This window comes from Diuraphis noxia, unplaced genomic scaffold, assembly GCF_037042655.1.
Source record: "Diuraphis noxia isolate RWA-SAM2 unplaced genomic scaffold, SU_Dnox_SAM2 contig0001, whole genome shotgun sequence".
NCBI classification, from domain to species: Eukaryota; Metazoa; Arthropoda; class Insecta; order Hemiptera; family Aphididae; genus Diuraphis; species Diuraphis noxia.
Window position 1 is genome coordinate 74,006,915 of NW_028301711.1, and position 5,699 is coordinate 74,012,613.

At 25.7% G+C, this 5,699-nt stretch overlaps 1 long non-coding RNA gene across 3 annotated transcripts; it reads left to right on the plus strand.

Annotated features, from left to right (window-relative positions):
* The first annotated feature begins 2,109 nt into the window (after positions 1–2,109).
* Positions 2,110–4,358, plus strand: LOC149061650 (uncharacterized). 3 transcript variants are annotated; one of them, XR_016189868.1, is made up of 3 exons: positions 2,110–2,398; positions 3,143–3,364; positions 3,660–4,358. It is a non-coding gene; the product is annotated as an uncharacterized LOC149061650 (long non-coding RNA). The 3 variants fall into 3 exon arrangements; XR_016189866.1 differs by lacking the exon at positions 2,110–2,398 and adding an exon at positions 2,500–2,612; XR_016189867.1 differs by lacking the exon at positions 2,110–2,398 and adding an exon at positions 2,511–2,629.
* The last annotated feature ends 1,341 nt before the right edge of the window (positions 4,359–5,699 follow it).

The following is a 5,699-nucleotide window of genomic DNA, read 5'->3' on the forward strand; positions in this document are numbered from 1 at the left end:
CGACCAAATCGATATTTTTATATGGTTGTTATTCAAAAACTAATCACTGTAAATACTTGAATTTTTCACCAAATGTTAATGTTAGTGTTATCTATATACAGTTTAATTTTCAATTTTTTTTTTGAAGTGCCGGTAAAAAAATGTTGGACGACCAAAAAAACTTGAAAATTTAATACAAGGTTCCTTATGAGTTGTTCTTATTGTAGCTAAAAAAAAATTAAAAATCGTAAGTCACAATTTTTTTAATAAGCGTTTACAGTTCAAAATTTTACGAAATCTGTCGAAAACGCGAAAATTTGCAAGTAATTTTGAAGTTGAAAAATCATAAAAATTTTTGCGTTTATAACTAAGGATTGAAAATTCAACACTAAGTTTTCCTTCAAGTAGCTATAGAGAAAACTCAAAGCATCATTATAGGAAAAATTTTAAGTGCGTTTGAATTTTAAATTTTTACGAAATAGCGTAACGATAACGATTTATCCTCAAATGATCTTAAACATTTGTTATTATTCAAAAAGTATAAGTTGTAGATACGTGAAAATTTTATCAGTTATTTAGATTGACATTTTCTTTACATGATTTGATTTTCAAAATATTTTGACTTTTTTGAGATATTTATAGCAGACGACTGAAATTTTCAATTTGTCTACAAATTTTTTTTTGAAGTGTCGATAAAATTTTTTTGGCCCTATCAAAATACTTGAAAATTTAATACAAAGTTCCTCATATAAGTTATTATTATAGTGATTAAAAAATTATATGAATATATAGGCACAATTTTTTTTTATTAGTATTTGAAGTTCAAATATTGACTTAATACGTAAAAATTACGGCAATTTTCAAATTATCTTAGATCGAAATTCATAAAAGTTTTTCTTTTTAATTCTAAGATTTGAGAATTTAATACAAGGCTCATAATATATTTTTACAATAGCAGTTGAAAAATAAAAGAAATATATTGGCACAATTTTTTTTTACAAGCATTCAAAGTTTGAATTTTGACAACATATGTAAAAATCACGAAAATCACGAAAATTCGCAAATTATTTTAAACTAGAAATTCATAAAAAATTTTCTTTTGAAATCTAAGATTTGAAAATTTTTAATAATCTATAATATATCCTAGACAGATAAACCGTCTTCGCTCAGAATCGTTTTTCGTATACAATGATATAATATCATTGGATTCAAATTTAATTCGATCCATTACAGTAACCCACTTGTAACCTACTGTACAGCAGAGCGAAATCCACGACTTACCCGCCTATTTTTAATTGAGGTAAGTATAAGTAACCTGATTCTGGACGCATAGGATCCAAGTAAAACACACAGCCCAAAATGAAGTCCATAATAAATAAAGTCCAATGATTACCTTCAGGATTGATCGGTAAAAATAACACACAGTATATTTAGTCCAATCAAATTTAGATATTTCAACTTTGGTACTACACCAAATTGTATATTGCTTATTACTTTTAACTTAAATTTCAATTATTTTTAAAACGCACAATTTCAATATAATTGATATTAATATGTGGGGATGGCCACATTATATTATAACATTTTTAGAAAACTTTTTACGTTCTACATTAATAAACTAAAAAAAATAAGTGCCTATATAAAAATATAACAGGTACATTTACAAATGTACAGTTATCAAACATTTGTTGGTTGGTGAATATTGTATTTGGATAACATTGTCATAGTCAATTTTCAAATAAAGTCAAAGTCAATTAAATGTGTTTTTGGTCGTCTATACCTACTTCTAATGTAGTCATCACCACCTATTAAAATAAATTATATTGAAATTGAACGTTTTAAAAATAATTGAAATTTTAAGTTTAAAAAAAGCGATTTGTATTTGGTGATTAAAAATACCTGGGACTAAACGTTTCATGGGTAGCTAAATAAATACTCGAATAATATACTAAGGTATATTATTATTTATTAGTATATGATATTATCCGTGAAATAAGTATACTAGTATACATAATTATTCATGTGGGCCAAATGTCCTATTCAGTATTCTAATAATAGACGGGGACGAAATGTCCGTGGACCATAGACATATTAAGAAATAATATATTCTTAATATGTCTATGCCGTGGACTCGTTTTTTTGACGGGGATGAAACGGTGTGTGCGAAATGTCTTTTTACCATGCTATACATCTAAATATCCGACCACTGCCAATATATTATTTTCTTATATGTTTAGAACTTATACAGGCAATCCGATGTACACATTCTTATCAAAGACTGACTAGGTCATTAATATTATTGTTTATGTTGATTAATGAACAATGACTATAGACTATAGACTATAGTCTTAGTAGTCTTTATAGAGTATAGACGTTAGACTTGAGCAGTTCACGGTAGTGAGACTCACGGTACACATAAGTAAGTAAATATCTGAGGTCTCTAAAATTTTAAATGTTTGTTAAACGTCACTTAATAGTTAACTGCATGTTGTCTGTAACTGTTTTTAGTTTACACAATGTATTATATCATGGTTCTCAATTCTCAAAACTGAAATACATGATGTACCACCTACTAAGAATTAGGAAGTCCAGCCAATGAATTGACAATTTTTCAGATGATGATTTTCTTAAAGGCAATTATACAGACAAAGTATACATTATAAGGATTCTAATTCAAGTTATAAAAACATTAATATTAAAGTGAATTCTAAAATTAAAAGCTAAAAATGTTATTGTGGGAACCTTAGAGAATTTTATTGATATTTTAATTTATAAATGAGTTATTTGTATGGTCATATTATTATATTGTCTGATATTATGTGATACAGTTTTATTATGGTATATCTAAATGTGTGCGTGGATTGATATTTGTGTCCAAAGTGCTCAGCCCGTTTAGTCATGATAAATATATAAATAAATAACAATGTAAAATATATGTTACACATTTTAAATACCCATAACTTCATTTAAAAATAAAATATAAATAAATATTTACTTGTAAAACATATTTCTTTCAATTTTGATTCTATGTTAATTCTAATATTAAAGCTAACATTACAAAATTGGATCTGCTGTGCAGATTTGGTTGTTATGTTTACCTTAGGTCTGAGAGAAAATATATGGTGCATTGAAATATTTTAATAAACAAACTTTTAATTTGTAGGTGTTAAAATTTTGTTGAACCAGTATCCAGTTTTAATAGTACAGACAGCTTGAACATATTAATTAAATTGTAAAGAAACACTTAACAAGTATTAAAAATTCAATATTCCGACAATAGAACATTCGGAGTTTGCACTCTCGTTAGCGGTTGTTAACTACTAGCCAATCACAGCAGTCCTATCATCAGAGGCTGCACAGTTTTTCCAAACTTATTTGGAATATGGTAAGTATAGTAATATAATTACTTATGACCAAAATAGCCTATGAAATAGAAAAATAATACAAGTTCACACTGTACCTAATATATTATGCATACAACTACACATATATTAACTATAGTTATATATGTCAGTATGTCATATTGGCAATATACTGTTTGTCCTCCAAGATGTTATCAAAATAAATCAATAACACATAATTTGTGGTAGTTGAGTTACACAATATGATCTATATGGTTACACTTAAAATATATTTACAAGAATTACAATTAAATACATTTGTTTCTTTGTTGTATATAGCAAAAGAGGGGTTCCAAGTTCCAGATAGACCAAGATATCAATGTATAACATGGACACTCAATTAAGTTTTCTTCAGTTCATTTGTATATTTCATCTTTGTCAATTTCAGATGGATGACATACTGAGTGATATTACTGGATAACCATTTGATCATTTTTGAAATTAATTATGATTGTGAGGAATGAAGTATAGACATTAAATTATTGTTAAGATTGTATGAATCAAATTTGTTTAGTAACATGTTATAAATTAAAATTAAATTAAGTTGTGCATTTGTTTAATATTGTAATAAATTAGTAACAGTTATAAAATATATTGGTTTAAATTTATAAAAAATAAAAAATAATTTATTTTTATTTAGAATTAAGCTCACCAGAAACTTAGGTCTTAAGTATTGAAAGTATTATAAAATATTTCAAATATTCATGATATTTTAAATGTCTAACTACATAAATCCGACTCTTTAGTATAATGTGCAAACATTTCTATTTGCTGTCTAATAATTTGTCTTAAATATAACTAATGAGATTTTATATTTAATTTATAATTAATACAACTAATAACTTATCTACCGATAGGTACTACCTTGAATATTCAAATTAAAAATGTTCTTGAGAACTTTGCATGTCAATAGAGATTTGGTTACCAGCTTATTTGTTTTACATTATTAAACATACCATAAATTATTATATTTGTATAAAGGTGTATACATTATATTTATATGTTTATATAATAGTTTAATGGAATTAATTATGAATGTTATGATGTTAGAAATGTAAATTTTTTTAGTTGTATGCAAGAGACTTATACAGTATTACAATTCACACAATGAACATCTTAATATGTTATTGTAATACATAGTACTTTAATAAAATAAAAAAATCACTTGTGTTTAAAAATTATTTCTAAATATATTTATAACACAGAAAGATATATTATAGGTACTTAGGTACATATTACAGTATCTTTATAGGTATGTATAATGATTTATTTACATTATTTATTCAAGAAATGTATTTTTGTATGGTCCTTTATTTAAGTTTGATAATTTAACCTGTACATAGGCGTGCACAGACATAGCTTGCAGGTGGTCCATTCCTATTTTACAATTAATCACTATATTCGCTACTATTTTTGCCAGCATCCAAAATGTTTTCCTATCCACAATAGTAGAAATGCTTGGCATGGTCTATAAATGCAGATGTACCTAGCAAGCCTATAGATACCTTTTATTATAATATGTTCATGCCTATTGCCTATGATAATTGATAACTATTAAGAAAACAAATTTTAGATATAATTTTTGATTGATTTATTACAAAAGATATACTAAGAGTAACATACTTGAATAAAAAAATAGTTTTCAAGTTTCAGCAGGTGGTGTATTTGCATACCCTGCACCAACCGTGCGCACACATATAGAGCATAAGAGATTAATAATGAATAATAAATTAACAATCTTATATTATGCTTACCTGTTTAAAGCCATTTAACATATAAATCCAATACAAAATACATAAATATAAAGTTTAATTCTATTACTTTTTTTCTTGCTATGTTAATAAACATAATCTAAATACCATTGTAATGTATGATTAAGAAGTTATAAATAAAACTATTTGATGCCATTATATTAAACTCATATGAAACTACTATGTGGACATTAATAAATCATTGTCGATTTATAATTAACCAATTTATGAATAATATAATATTAAACAAAATAAAAATTTAAATATTATTCTATTTGGCGGCCAGCAATACTATAATTTGTTATTTATTCCAAGCTGAACAGATATGACACATTTCTTCCATGATACTGATATAAACCGTTTTTTTTTCTAGTGATATAAACCGTTTTTATTTACTGTCTGGTTGATAGTTGCACGAGCTCGTGCGCCTTATCATTATCACGAAATGTACTGATATGGCAGCATTGATATTTAATAAAAATGATAAACGAATATTATTAATTATTATTGTACCAGGTATAGGTATAACGTTTTATAAAGAAAAATATAGATCATAATATCTTAATTA